This window comes from Lissotriton helveticus, chromosome 9 (genome assembly GCF_964261635.1).
Source record: "Lissotriton helveticus chromosome 9, aLisHel1.1, whole genome shotgun sequence".
Taxonomy (NCBI): Eukaryota; Metazoa; Chordata; class Amphibia; order Caudata; family Salamandridae; genus Lissotriton; species Lissotriton helveticus.
This window is the reverse complement of record NC_136070.1, coordinates 927,665,771-927,682,474: the sequence shown is the minus strand read 5'-3', so window position 1 is coordinate 927,682,474 and position 16,704 is coordinate 927,665,771.

Genomic DNA, 16,704 nt, shown 5'->3' with positions numbered 1-16,704 from the left:
GGAGATGTGTCCTGCAGAACTGGAAACAAGAATCAGTGTATGACCTCAACATGAGTTTATAATGCATTAACTCAATGTTCTCTTTTTTTTCTTAAATAGTTCTACTTTTCCCTGTACATTCTCTGTCACCCGGATCCTCATTGGCTTGTCACCCTTGGGAAAAAATCACTTTGGGAAAATTCCTAGACCTCTCACTAGGCTCATTGCTTCGGGGCTCTTTATGTGCCTTCCACATTTTCTCTATCCGTAGTGTGGTGTTAAGCTTGACCGTCTTAAAGTTTAGTTTAAACTTTTACCACTTCTTAAATCCTCATTTTTAAACCCCTTGTACGGTGTCCACTACCCCTGTTCCTCTAAGGGTCACCCCACCCCCTTTCACATGTCCATTTCCCGCACAGTGCCTCCTCGGTGACTCAGAACCCCTTCCCTCCGTGGTTTGTGATCCTGAGCGTGTGCAGCTTCCCTGCTGGATATTTTTTTTCAATTTTTTCTCACTATTCATAGAAAGAATGAGGAGAAATAGAAGGCCTTCCGTTCAGGAACCGAGTCTGCTCCGTTCCCACACTCCCCCTTCCTCCTCCCTCTACAGACGCACCTCCTTATTTATTTAAATACATCTGCGCAGCCAGAATCAGCAGAGAGCCCCCGGCGGCGAGAGGGTTTCGGATGCTTTGTATACAAACAGGACGTCGTGACGTCAGCCGTCTGGCGGAGGCTGGACGCAGGTTGGTGAAACACTTGTTTGAGAGAAGGTTCGTCCATGTGCGTCGGAGTTAGGGTGCCCACCTCTTTCCAGATATTACAGGCACGGTTCCAGTCCTGCACTTTTGTGTGATAGCCAGGTGCACTCTGGGCCTTGTAGTCTTGTTTTGCTTTACATGACCTAATTAGACTAAGGCAACATAAATTAACGAATTTCAGGAATGGAGACAATGTTCATAATGACCTGGAGCGAGGGGGTCCTATAATTGGAGGAGCAACTTTTGGGCTGTTCACAATGTTTTACGGGTGTATACCTGCTCTTTTAAAATAACCTTATTTTGAACTCTTCACTGATGCAGTCTTCATAATTGTCAGTTTGCTTCATGGTGGCAGGATTCCATGGGTGTTATTTACCAACATTTTGAACAGACGTTCACATGATTCAAAGCACTGCTTTGATTTGCTCACCTCTAAAAGGACCTCTTGCGCAGCACAGAATTGTGCACCAGCACCACGCGAGCACATGCGCAGCTCTTAGTAGCTTTAGGCCCTTGTCTCTTTTCATTGTACCGATCAGGGTTTTCAAAAGTGTTACTGCAATTAAAGTGAAACACATGTCAATTTTCATAATCCAAATTGCATAGGTCAAATAGACTCCCCCTTCCCCCAACTGGAAACATAGCGCCATATTTATTAAAGTTTGCACAGTTACGTTTTGTTAACCAAACCAACTTTGGTAGACCATGTTGTCATTCATTAAAATGTCTTGAGGTAACATAGTGATATCACATACCCTTTGCCCCAAGTGACATCACAGCTTTGATTCCTTGTCCCGCTCTTAGCCCTTCAACAATTCTAGATCGAGTCTACCGGGCAGAGCAAGCTCTCTGGTTGCAAAATACTCAATAGGAGTTTTCCAAGGACTTATAGGGGCCCATTGCTTACCATTGGTTGGCATAGTCACTCGTTTCCTTGCTTCTTATTCAGTGGCTTTCCTTGTCCATCTTTGTGTGTCCCTCCCTGGAAGCATAACCTCCTTACTATCTTCTTGACAGGTTCAAATGTGTCCTACCTTTGGGAACTTCATTTTTTCTTTTTGGTTAAGCAGTCGGAGTGCATGTGTTTTCCATGTCTGTTCCTCTTTTGTTTCTTCCCCAGAACTGCTGCATGCTCGGAGTTGCACTCTCCCATGTGCTTCTCCCCCACCGCTTTGTGGCTCTCTCCTCGCACACACATCCTCCGTTTTACTGTCTCCCCGTATGACTTTCTCCTTCCCCAAATACATTTTTAATTAAGACCTGTACTGTCCCCCTTGCTCTACCACTCCACCCGAAATCTCCTCCAATCCATCCTGCCCTCTGTTGCTCCTCCTACACCCTTGCAGTGCTTTTTTTCTTAACTTATATATATATATTGTTTTATTTGGGAGGGGCCCGGTTGCACTTTGTTGCTGGAGCGTCACAAAAGCTCAATTCCTTAAGTTATTATTTTTTGTTGGCCGATCTAAGTGGTGCCCTCCATCTTACATCAGTCATTAAAAAGTAAAACAAAATGGCGTCTGCAGTATAGGTGCTCGTGCATGGTGAAGTATGCATGTGCCCATAGATTGACACGTCTACCGGCAGCAGCCACGTCATCGTGCCTTTTTTGTTTTTCTTTGATGATGCTAAACAGCATAGGCAGAAACATTGTGCTTTTTACCAAACTTGTTGAGGATCACCAGAAAGAATTGGCAAAGCTAGGATAGCACAAAGGTGTAAGGAAGCAACATTTAACATTAGTGTGTTCAATTTTAGGTAACTTGTGAGCGAATGAGTTACTTGTGTAGCATAAACCTTCGCACTGAGGATTCTTAGCACTAAGAACTAAATTAACACAGCAACAAAGGGATGGGGAAAAAAAAGCACACGTGGATTTTAAGGGCTTTCCAAAAAGCGCTGTATGTACCAATCTGACACAATGATAGAGGAAGAATATTCTACAATTGGGAAATCATGGCAGAGAATTTGTAGAACAGGCACTATTAATTAAAAACGTTTCAAAGATGGACAAAATAATTAAATTCCCATCTTTGTCCCTTAGACCAGAGGACTGTGTTATGTTAAACAAAAATCTTATTGTTTCACCTAATGTAGGGCATTACTGGATGATAGACCGCAACCTGGCCTATAATCATAGATAAATGGGACAGAGTGCAGTGAGCCCCTAATTGAGGCAGATTGAAAGAAGGTGTGTATATGCACTCTTAAGTTATGAATGAATGCCCAAGTAGACAAATTAGCAAGATCAAACTTTGTTGCTATGAAAACTCTGTGACGCTTCTACTCCCACCTGGGATTTCCACACAAGGGCCAGGCTACTATCGCTCTTGTAATTTCTAAACAAGATTATGCCAATGGCCACTACCACGGATCATCTTTATCAACTATGAAAAGACTACAACAGATTCAGAACTCTACTGCCAGACTACTCCTACATATAAAGCCACAAGCCCACACCTCCCTTGCCTTGAGGGTCCTACATTTGTTACAGGTATCCAGAAGATCCACCTTCAAACTACTTTGTATCACCCACAAAGCAATACATGGAACAGGTCCTCTCTTCATCTGGAATAAAATCATCAAATACATTCAATGAAGGAACGTCTGCTCAAGAATGTCATCCTGCCTCAAAACTCCACCATAGAAGAATAAAACACTTATGTGGTACATCTTTCTCTGTTCAAGACGCCAAACTATGGCATTCATTCCCCCAAACATAAGTCCCACAAATAACTAGCTTAGCTTCAGAAGACTACTCAAGCATTCTCTCTTTCCTACATATCCACCAAATCTTAAACATTAATGTACAGCATATCCCTGTGTATATAAACATTTATAATTTGATTATATGTATCTAGATATGTGTATTTCTTTGATTGAATATGTATTATAACTATGGTTTCTAAACTATATAGATATTCTTTATGTCTGCTTAACAAATGTATATATTACTTATGGTTAAGTATATATATATTTATATATATTCTATGCTAAACATGTTTATAGGTCACTGCATAGTTTTCGTATAAGTAATTTGATCAGATGCTTATGGGGTCTCGGTTTTATTTATCTATCACAATATATACATATCACTATTAATCTACAAGTGCTTCAGTATTGATATATAGAGGAAAAGAAAATTAGTTAAAAATAGTTCTTAAAATACACAAATTAGCTTAAAGTACAGAAATGTTTATACACAATACAATTTTAAATCTCAATATATTATCTTCCCTATACATGTATACCCTTTCGATGTAGCTTCGGATATATATATGTATTACTTTACTCCTACTGTAGAAGAAAAAAAAAGAAAAAGAAAAACCTCAGTCTCTCCAATGTACTACTGTTTCACCCAATACCTCTCTCAATATATCGTCTACCTCCACTCGCTTACTCATCCCAAACCTTATTCTACTATTATGATCTCCAAAATACCCCTTTCTAGACTTTTCCCTCCATGGCTCATTCCAAACCTCATTTTACTACTATGATCTCACAAACATCCCTTTCTAAATTCTTCCCTTATGTATCCCTCCTTTCATTCAGTCCAAACCTTATTTTGCTACTATGATCTCCCAAATCACTTTCTAGAGACTCTTCCCTGCTCCAGCTCTCCTTTAACGCACCCCAAACCTCATGTTACTACTATGATCTCCCAAATAAGACGTTCTAGATTCTTTCCCTCTTCTATCCCTTCATTACCCTATTCAATCCAACTAACATACTTGCATGTCCACTGCTCAAATTAACTCCTATTTACTTGTAATAATCCACCACTAATCCTGGGTTAAATAGTGGTGTGTTAGTCACTAAAAAAGCGCTTTGACGCCTCGTCAATGGTAGTAAGCGCTATATAAATACAGTTACATGCCAATTAAGTGTCCTAGTTTAAACTTCTACACATAATATGTATAATCTCTATTACCCTACCAAGAATCTAGCCAAGTCAATGGTACTGTTTCCTAGATGTAGCATGGCTTGCTGAATTCTTGCAGATGGTATGGACTTGTCTAGTACCTGTGGAATTCTGGACTGGTTTTGTAAAATAAAAAGTATAAATTATAGAAGGCCAATAGGTATGGTTAGACCCTTGAACATGCCTGCTGGGGCGGATACTGCCACTGCAGAAAGGGAAAATTAAAGATGAACTAACAGCACTGGACTTTCTGATCGATAAGAGACATACAGCAACCCGCTGGCTTCAGAATGTTGGTATGAAAGATATGTGAGAATAGGCTTTTGCAGAGGAGCTGCAGATGGCTCGGTCTAGAAAAGACAAAAAGATGAAAGAAGGCTCACCTCGGTGAGAAGTGGTCCATGCTTATTATAGACCCTGCCCCACTGGACACCAGGCCGCCCTGAAAGAAATCTGAGAACTTGAACAGATATCTTTGATATGGGAGCCACTGTCATCATTATCCTCTCTATATGTGGAATTCAGCATGTGTAACTTGGTGTTTGAGAACTGGTGGTAGTGGCGGTGGCAATGGCGGTGTGTCTTCTCGGCTCATGCCTCAAGCAGGCAGCCAGGCTCCCTCCCCTAAGCCAATTACAACTCTGTATTGGTCAGGACAGTGTCCTGCTAGGGGCTTATGGGATGGGCATGTTCTCCATGCAGCAATGGTGTAGGGCAGAGTGCGCATGACTGGTTTGGGCGCACTCAGGAGTGAGCACATCACTCCTGACCAGCTCGGAGAGCAGAGCAGGTACCCCACCCTCCCGCAACGCAACATAAAATGGTAATAACTAAAAGTTATCACCATGTTATGTTTCTGCTTCTCGCACTGCGTCTGACCTGTTCATGATCACCTACATTCTTTGGTAACACAAGCAAGGCTTTACCTCTGATGAATGCGTGTACTGCTGTTGTCTGCGCTTTATCATGTATGGAGGAGGACGGAGTGAGACACAGCATGTGTGTGTGTCTGATGCCTGCCTCTGAATCACTGTCACTGCTGCTGACTTTGATGCACCGTGTGTGTGTGTGAGAGTGAGAGTGTGTGTGAGAGAGTGAGTGAGAGAGTGAGAGAAGTTTGCACTGTTGCTTCGTGTACATACTCCATGTTTGTCCATAAAGCTTCTGCAACCTGCATTGCAAGAGCCTGGGTTTCTCTTTTTTCCATGGAGAAGAAAACTCCAGCTTCAAGTTTTCATCAAGTCTGATAATGTATTTATTAACACCTTCGCTGCGGCGGCTATTCCGCCGCAGCGCTAAGGGGGCGGCCGCGCGGCGCGCCCATACTGGTGATGGAACCGCCCCGTCACCAGCCTCGGTTGAGCTGTGCTCATGACGGGGCAGTTCCATCATGGCCCCGCCCGCTCAATGGAACGCCCAGCGTAGGCGTGGAATCCGCGGTGGGCGGGCCATGACGGAACCGCTCCGTCATCAGCACAGCGCCACCGCAGCTGATGACGGAACGGTTCCGTCATCAGCATCGAAGGAGTTAAAAGGAGCTCTGAATTGCAGAAAAATGTAACAAAGGTATCCCCCAGCGGGTGCTAAGACGCCGAACTCCCAGTGGCATGGGGGAAGCACAAATGTATACCCTAATACAGAAGTTTCTAGAATGAATCAGTCAGAGGCTAAGAGGTTTTGCCTTTAGACAACGAGCAGGTGCAAAGATGATCTGCTGAGAGAAGACAGCCTTCAAAAGTATCAATATAGAAGCACAGTTTCTACTTGGAAAATCAGTCCTCAGGTAACTGGTGCTTCCATCTCTGATTGGCGATGGGATAGTTCCGGTTATCCGGTTTTAGTGTGGGCGAGATGACATGGCTGCCTAGGGGTTACAACTCTCAAGCACTTGCATAGGACATCTCATTTCGTTCGCCATCCGTGGACGCAAATAGTTCAGTTTTGTGGGCACTTAAGAGACCAGAAACAAGTTAGGAAACACACACAAAAAGTTGATTGAAATTGTGTTTTTTTCCACAGTGGGCTAATATGAGATGCATATTAAAGAACGGATTTCCTATTTTGAAGTGCAGAGTACACAAGCTGGGGATGGTGATGAGCAATCGACTCTTCCAGAGCTGGGATACCAGAGTTCTCGGAACGGAAATTACACCTCAAAACAAAGACGAAAATAAAAGTGGGTGCTAAAAAAATCCCATTGTAATAAATAAATTAAAAAAACGAGCCTGACCACCCCGCGGCCTGTACTTGTAAACTGTTATTTGATCACCAAACACCATCCTGTGATTCATTTTGCTTTCTTTTTTTTTGGACGAGGGAATAAAAGATGCAAACCTTATTTTCAAGTCACATCAGTGGTTCCCCCCCACCGTCAGAGGCCATCTGGTTATATCAATTCCTACCTGATGAAGGCATAGCCAGCCTTTATAGAAATATGGATGAGATCCATGAAGACATTTACCAGATTGCTTTTTTTTAAAACTTGAGTCAGGGATACCATCCTCCAGACCTGGACTTCAGTTTAAATGGCGCTTAGAAATAAAAGCTAGACTGACCTATAGAGTTGAGGCAGTTGATAGCCTTATCCATTAACCTGAAGAAAATAGGGAATGTATTCCGTCAGGAAGCTTATGGATGGAAGTTGTTAAGTAATGTGTTCTCTCTGTTACTGAAAAGGGTGTAGCGTTGGGTGGCTTCACCAAGCTCTCGCGAGGCTTTCCAAGTGCATGTAGACAGGGAAACACATACTCGAGCCAGAATATTTTCATTAGTACCTAGATCAGCAACACATCATACCAGATGAAAATTAGAAGATCCACAACAATTCACCATGAGGAATTTGAACGATCACCACCTAAATCGTATGGAAGGACCCAAGACCCATTTCTAATACATGCACCGCACTTCCATGACGGACATGGGTTAGGAGGAGGACCTCAAGACTCAATCTCCCATTGCCAGCCGCAATGAAGAGGCAATCCGCTACATATCGACATTCACACAGGTCAGATCGGAAGGCTGCAAGACCTACCACCAGGGCCGGACTGGCTACAGGGCGGTTGTGTGTGCTGCCGAGCTGGGGGCTGATTTCGTTGATGGGGACCTGCGTGCGCTGAACAAAATTCGTTTTGCTTTTTTTTATTTCAAAACGCATGCAGGTCCTCATCAACGAAATCAGCCCCCACTGCAGAGAAATCAGCCCCCAGCTCTGCAGCACACACAAACGCCCGGTAGCCAGTCCGGCCCTGCCTACCACCCTTTATGGAAGGATGGACCGCAACTACTCAACCGCCCCACCCGCACTTGTGTCGTTCAAGGACAAAGTTGTCCAGTAGAGAATCTCTGCTGGGTGAACGACACAACTGCAAAAGATATGTCTACACAAAGCGATAAGAGGCCAAGTAACTGGAAATGCTATGCCCTATAGAAATAACCAGTCATATAACTAAGGCTCCCTGTTTTCTGTTTTTACAGATTCCTACAGATAAATGCAGACATTAAACAATGTGTTTTATGCCTGCATTTATTTTTAAAGGTGGATAAATACAGAAAATGGGGCTTCTTTAACCCCTTGAACGCTCATGACGAGCTCAGCTCGCCATGACCGTTGGAACGCTCGCACGCTGGGCTAATTCCCCTGCTGTGCGAACGTTCTACACAAACGGGTGTGGTCATGACGAGCTCAGCTCGTCATGAGCACCGGGGTGCTGTGCGCGACCCCCCTCCCCCCAGCACAGCGGGGGAATGAGCCCCGCATGCAAGGGGTTAAGTAAACCTCTGTGCTATCTTTTATGAATTATAGCCCAACAGCTGAGCAGATGAACAGCATGGGAAATGAAAAAACAGGATGAAAGGTCTTTTAAATAACGAGACATGTCAACATACATTTGGCAGCTTAAATAGATAAAATACAACAGACATCAAAGTATGAGTGCGCTTCAATCAGTTAAATATGGGAATGTACAGTTTTACAACTTCATTTTTACTCAAAACACAAAATAAATATCGATTAATACAGATATAATGGCCAAAATATAAATATGGATGAATACACACGGAAATGTAAAAAAAATAAACACCATAAAACCGGGAACCCTACATATAACATGTACACCTCAGTCTTGTCCTACGATTGGAAAAATGGAGAGCGGACTATACGACATTGTACCGTGGTACAAACTTTAGACCAAAATTCCCCATCAGTATCTGCTCTGTGTGCTGTTACCTCTTCCCCTTGGAACTCTACAACCTCTTGCTGTAGTGTTAGTCACTCTATGACCCTGGTGAGGACAGCCTAGACCAGCTGTGCAGCTTCCTGGTACAGAAGCTGACCTTGGAACGGTGGGCCTTGCCCAACACGCGTGTCTCGTGGCCAGAGGTCAGCACCCTGCTAACTTGGGCTCATCCTCAGGAAATGTCTTTTCCTCCCGGAAAGGCTGCTTCCCATTCCAGTAAGGAACTGAGTGAGCAGGCAAGGTGAAGTTGGCTGGGGTTAAACAATACCACTCACTCGCCCACACATGAATGACAAAACCTGAAGGAAAGAGTGTTGATCCGTCAAAGTGGAAAACTTTCAGCCTGTTCCTCCCTATTTATCCGATTCATGCCCCTCCTAGTCGGGCTACATTAAATGCTCGTCGAGGCATGCTGATTGTCCCGATGGGACTAGCCTACAAGGTAATCTGGCAGTGGCCAAAGGGCTGGCCGGACAGGTCAATGTGGGGGCTATTATGTTTGGGGGCCTGTTTTATGGTTTGGTGGGGCAGGTATTTGCTCTTGGTTTCCCTGATATTACCACAAACATTGCCTGCAGCAAGCAGAAATGCCTGCAGTCTCCAATATCTTGTAAAACATCTTTATAGCCTGTCTTTACAAGTTCAAAACCGACCCACTTTGCAAATGTGGGCCATGTATTTTTTAGCAATCTGAATCAATGGTTGCCACTTTTATTTTGCTGCCCAGGCTTATTTTCTTTACCTGTCAGACCCTGCCTGTCCTGTTTCTCCTTATCACAGTGCTTAAGTTGAGCGGGTGGATGCAAGTAGGGCCGACCAACAACAATTTTTCCTTGCCAGACTTTAACTTAGAGTAGAAAAATTAAAAAACACAAAAGTGAAACATGGAGGAAGATAAAGACGAAAAACATGTGACAAGCAGAAAAAGCAGTACAATGCAAGACTGAGAAAAGGAACAAGAAGTATCTGGTGATGTATTCAGAGGTATGAGGTGAAATCAAGGTTTACCTTGGTACTTGCCATGCAGAGGGGTAACTCAGGCCCCTGCAGCGATGAGGCTCAGAGGGATAACTATTTGGGGTTCCCCGATTCACCCCAAGAGCAAAGAATATATGTGAGATTTGGTAAACTCGGGTGCCCCTCTTCATTTTATCCAGGGGGGCCATCATTTTGCATCATGCCCGGGACTAGCTTTAGTGATGGTGGCGCTCACTATGACAATCTTTGTTGGTGTCCCTCAAAACCTCATTCTCCACTGATTCCCTCACTACCACGCTCCACCAGTGACCCTAATCTCTCCATAGCCCCTCTCTAACATGCATTTCATTTATTTTATAGCACTGCCAGTGTGGGGTGCCAGAGCAATTTACATCACACACACATTATACAGAGGCAATGGATCATATGTGCACAAATCAGTCTATAGGAAATGTTACATAAAACAACGAGGGTTACAAGATGTAGGAATCACATGTCACAGACACTAGTAGGCATTATATAGTAAGAGTGTTTGGTCTGAAGAAGCACAACCTCAGGATTTAAAACGTACCACAGTGGTTGGCTTTGCTGGCAAGAATAAATTTCTACCCAAATGGATCATAGCAACATTACGCTTATGAAACACTACGGAAAATACATAACGTTCTAACCTATAGCATACAGTTTGCATGCATCTCTTTGATGACAGTTCATAGCTTACTGTGCTACATTAGGATTGAAACTTATGAATTGCAAGTAACAAAAGGATCCCTGTGACAAAAGCAGTAACCTACAGAGATAGCCACATAAAATAGAGTTAGGATCCCTGTGACAAAAGCAGTAACCTACAGAGATAGCCACATAAAATAGAGTTATGTGATTTGCGTGGTAATTGTTCTTTGCAGCAGACATATTAACCCTCTGCACTGCTTGATGATGAGTCAAAACTGCCACTAGACAAAAATCCAATCTCTCTTCAGCAGGAACATTAAACACCAGAGTTATCTTGACATTTGTATTGTTGCCTAAAAATTGTTCAACACACTGGACTCTGCAGCAGGTGCTTTATAAACCTGTGCCATTTCCTAACACGGTTCCCCCCAAGGTCAGGGCCAGCAGGTACGGCTGCACCAGTCTCCCAGCCATAGAGCTGGCCCTGGTCATGCCACTGTCAGCACACCAACATTACATAGCACCAGCAGCTACTACTCAGCAAAACTTTGGATCCCAACACATTCTTATATAAACTAAGCACTGTCATGAAATGTAGGGCAGGGTCGGACTAGCCTACAGGGCAGCCAGACAGCGCCCAAGGGGCTGGTCTTACCGATCAGTGTGTGGGTTGAGTTCAAGGCCAGGTGGGCCAGTTTTAATTGTTGATTTCCCTGATATTACCACTTTTGTTTTTAAGGCATCTGCTGGGGGCAACTTTTATTTTAGTGCCCGGACCTATTTTGTGTCCCAGTTCGACGCTAGAAAGGCTGCTACAAATGTGCATTGAGATGCACTGGCAGAACTGCATGTGAGAATCCACATTAGAACAGCAGGGCGCCATGATGGTCAAGGTTAATGTACGGTAATTGATTGAACCACGTGTCCCTCTCAGCAAAAAGAAGGAGTTGGCGTATAACAACAGAGCTGGATGGGTCCTGCGTCTTATGCAACATCTGACCCTATTGGTTTTGGGTTTTTAACCCTTACTTCAGTTTGCTCTATTTGGAATGCCCTTGAAACGGTATTTATGATATGTATCAGTAATTTTTCATTACTTCAACCCTGAAAAATTTGCGCCGCCTCAATTTTAACTCTATTATTCCTTCAAAAGGCCTGGGAGAACTATGGCCAATAAAGGAGCTCCTGGAACATTCAGAGTGTTGGAAGTCCAAAGTAATAGCGCTTTGAGGTCACAGCTGATACAGGAGCTCCTGGCATGTCCTCTTACTGAGTCCATATGATGGCTCCTGTCTGAAGCAGAACTACCGTGCCCCTTGCGGCGAAGAGCCGGTGTCTGAAAGGACATGTCAGATCTAGTGTTTACTTCCTGTAGTGGAAGGCTGAGGCGTAAGACAGGACTCTGCAGTCCCTGTGGTGCAGGGGATGGGGCCCAACCCTCCAGGGCCCCCCAGCCTTCAAGGTCCCCCCCAATTCAGCCAAAGGACAATGAATATCTCTAAGATATAGGAGACTCACGGGCCCCTCATCACATTCTCTACCACCCATGGAACACCTCCTTGACGCAGAGTAACGTAAAGCAGCACCTCTCACTGGTTTGCATTACTTTTTCATACAAACCAACGCAAATACAAATTTGAGTTGGTTTGTAAATCGCCCAAAAAGATTTTGCATTTTGTCTTCATTGAAAAGAGAACACAAACCTGACGCAAAACCTTTGTAAATCTGGACCAAAGTTTCTTGCAGTGCCGGGATGCAATTACTCCACAGGCCCTATTTAGTTGATTCCGAAGCCCTTCGCAGAACTAGGGTGTGCCACATTACTGTATAGTACTTTTAGTACTGTGATGGCTCCTATCTTAGTCCTGGCAGAGCCAGGGTGCACTTACTATGCTAGGGCTAGTATTGAAGCTCCTAGCAGACCAGGGTTTACCACCTTGCATTCTAGACGCAGGCAGTATCAGGAGGGATGGTGTTTAGAAGTCCTTGCGCACTTAGTGCATAGGCACTGGGGCTGATACAGAAGCTCCTGGCAGAAGGGACCTTGTTTGTGTTCTTCCACCTCACAATGCAGACCGCAGGCCAGGAAGGATGTGCCTTACGTGTCCCTCAGCTCATAGCTCGGGAAAAGCTCCCTGCCTGCGTTTCACATGACATCAGTGCCCATTGAGAAGCACACCGGGCTCCATGCCAGCGAGCATGTGACCGGGGTGAGTGTTTGAAGGAGATGCATGCAGTTCATTCCCACAGGCCAGGCTATGGCCAGGGCAAGAGAACCTCAGACACTTTCAGACTGCAAGGTCTGGCATGTCTGCCATGAACTTGGCACAGAAGGGACAAATTGTTATTTATGCCTGTTAGTGGTCGCATAGCAGCAGAAAGAGGTCCCTTCCTATGTAAGGTGGCTCAGGGGGGATTCAGTCAGGTGCAACTTGGTTCCAGTGACACAGTGGTCACAGGACTCGTGTCTTAGTATACATTTGCAACTAACCACTGGCAACTGCTCGAATATCATTGCGATCGATTGCTCTGTTGCCCATCATGCCACCTCAGAAACAGCTAAATGCAAATTAATCTTAGTCCTTCTCCAATAGGAACAGTCCAGGCCGAACTTCCAAGTCAAGTCCTCTCTGAACCAGAACACAAGCAACTCAAGACCAGTTTCACCCGATTGACGCTCTTCAGAAAGATGTAGCTTGGTTCCAGTGGTACATTGAGCACAGGAACCACATGTAAGCACAACCTTGCCACGTAGGGAGTTATATAAACCATACAAAAGGTCATGCAATTAATGTTTGCAATAAGTCTTACCACTGGTAATCACTTAGGGTACCATTTCAACCCACCGGTATGCCCCGACATGGATACACTGCTCGCTGTGCCACTGGAACCAAGCTTCACTCAATTGATGATGCTTAACCAGGCTGGAACAATCTTGGGTTGCTTGTGCTATGTTACAGAGAGAACTTGGCTTGAGATTTTGGACTGGGCTATTCATACTGGAGCCAGACCAAGATTGATTTACTTATTGCTGGGTCTAATTTGAGATGGCATGGCAGGAAGAACAATTGGTTTCACTGATATCCCAAGATTGATTGCCAGTGGTCACACTTATTGCAAGCATTCCTCAATTGCAGTTGGCAGCTACATAGGTTGCCTCTTTTGAGTTTCTTGCCACCCACGAATATTGAAGTAGCACTGTGCTGATAACCACTTTTTTAGGGAGTTTTATATAGCGCGAACTAGATCCAGTATCGGATATCAGAGCGCTTTACATAGCACCAGTTGCGTTACATGAGGACACATTCGTTTTTCGTTAGGCACGGGAAGATTAAGTGATCTGTCCAGAATTACAGGACGTTCAGCGTCACTGCAGAGTTTCGAACCGGGTTCCCCAGATTTGAGGTTGACCACCAGGGGCGTAACACAGGCCCCCGCAGCCCACGCGGTGCGGAGGGGGGCCCGAAGGTCCAGGGGGCCCCCTCGGCACTGCACTCTGTCCGGAGAGTTCCCAATTGAGCCCGGAGGGGGCCCCTCTACATACCTTGCAGGGAGGCCCCCTCAATTTTCGTTACGCCAGTGTTGACCACCCTAGCCATTAGGCCAACTCCTCTCTCTACTTTGTGAGAGGCTCATCATTCTGAGCCTTATCAAACTTAACACAAGGACACAGGCAGGTAGAGAAGAAACTGGGGGCAATGCATGGTGGGGAAAGAAGTAAGGAAATACAGGACACAGACGGAGGGCAGTAGAAACCGTAGGTGCGAGAAACAAAGACAGTCAGAATGAACTGGGGCTGAAAACGAGGTAAGAGCTGGTGAAAGTGTGCTCAACAACACACACACAATTGAGGCAGGAAAGAGGGGACAGACAACCCAGCAGGTTTAATTCATCCCAACTCTACTCAAGCCTCATGTCCAGTCACAATCCTCAAAATAGAAGGACTACAATAGAAACAAACTCAGAATCTCTTGTTTTCGGTGATGCGGCATCTACTGTTGCAAAATGGCGAAAAAAGCATTCACAGAGATAGGCTCAAAGTACTGCCATAACACAGGCCCTTTTGTGCAGGCTGAAACACTCCCCAGCTACACCACCAGATGTTTGTCATCTTGGAACCACTGATCCTGTGGTCAGTGTTAAAAACGACACCCGCTTTGACAATTTGTATGACTCAAGAGTGTGCCAGTGGCACAGGCTGTTTGCCAAATTATACTCTATGCAGAGTAAGGGCTTGATACTGGAGGGCGTTCAACATGAAGACGATTCACAAACTAATTTGATCCAGCACAATTTACTCTCAAGAAAATGAAAAGCAAACCTGAAACAACCACATGTGCAGCCCCTTGAGCAGAAGATGGAGAAATGCCCTTATGTAATTCTCATGCAAGAAACTGAGGACGTGTTATGCTAGTCTCATGTTGATCAGGAGGTATTGTAAGGGGATTGGCTGTGGGCCTACAAGCCAAAGTTCCCAGTTGATACTGATTAGCCTGTGCTCAGACCCTGCTGCCCGAGTGTTATCATATGGTAAGTGTATATGTTTGTGAGTGATGGCTGGAGTTGACATTTCTAAACAACAGGCACAGGTGTTCCTATCTTTTGATTTAAAACTCTTAAACTGCACCCACCACAAGAAGCAAGGATTCCACTGGATTCAAGCAAGCCTGGCTGAAGCCGGCTGAAATTCCAGAAACCGGTCCTAGAAAGCTTGTTTCCGGTCCAGGAAAGGCATGGCTTGGCAGTTCAGGCTGGACTGTTCCCATGAGGCACAGGGTCAGACTGATTTGCATATGGCCATGTCGGAACTGGGGTGGCAGAGTGGGCTAAAGAACGGTGATGGATTAAACCCAGATCTGTTGACTGGGTGTGAGTGTTTGATTGGTTCAGATGCTCCGTCCATCACCACCTCCTTTTGTACCGCTTTGTTCGCCATAAGTGTGGCAGGGTATGCTCAGATGTGAGTCCCTTGCTCACTGTGCCACTGGATTCAAGCAAGCCTGGCTGAAGACGGCTGAAATGCCAGAAACCGGTCCTAGGAAGCTTGTTTCCCGTCCAGGAAAGGCATGGCTTGGCAGTTCGGGCTAGACTGTTCCCATGGGGCACAGGGTCAGACTGATTTGTATATGGCCATGTCTGAACTGGGGTGGCAGAGTGGGCTAAAGAATGGTGATGGATTAAACCCAGATCTGTTGACTGGGTGTGAGTGTTTGATTGGGTCAGATGCTCCGTCCATCACCACCCCCTTTTGTACCACATATGAAATGTAGACATAAAGATATGAGCTGAACAAGTCGCCTCTAGACAAGTGGTCCAACCGAAGCTGCCTTCCTCCACATGGCAATCTAGTGGGCGGTGAGGAAGGCAATGCAAAGATTTGTTTCTAGCTGTGAAGAGCCATCCTTCAACATTGTGGGGTCACAGTCAAGCTAATTAAATGAATACGTGGACAACCTCCTTCAGAAAAGGTGGTAATGTCGCTTTAGAAGGCAGCCAATGAGGGTTGGGGGTTGTGTTAGGAATTTAATTGTGTACACGACTAATGTTTTTTCCATGTAACTAAAAGATGCAGGCATACAGCCTATTCTGGAGCTTTGCATAATATCCGGGTTTATAACAGTCGCGGCTGCTACCTCCCACCAGCAGTAGGGCGAGTGGGAGTGGTGGAGGGGAAGGGGCAAAACATGTAAAAATGTAAAATAAGTTACTTACTTTCTGGTCGGCCGGCTGCTTCCGCCGTCGCCTCCCCTGCGTCCTCTTCTTTCTTGGGAGAAACAGAAAGCGCAAGGGCTCCCACGCTCCCTGCACCCAATCACAACTCTGCAATGCAACATTGTGATTGGTCTGAGCACCGTGACAGGCGCTGAGCCAAGGGCTGGAGGGGTGGGCATGTTCTCCATGCAGGCTGTAATGCAGCCCGCCTGGAAACAGGGAAAGTGTGCATGACTGTTTGAGCATTTAGGCGGGTTGTACCAGTCCTCCCCTGCTCTTCAGCCCTGCCACCTCACGCAAGCAGCTGCAGCAGGAGGATAAAATAAAATGATAAGAACATTTGTTATTATCATTTTATTTTTTCCCTTCTTTTGCTGTATCAAGGCAGTGGGGCGACGCTCCTCCGCCTTAGTGGAGGAGCTGCCACTGGTTTATAAAATAACAA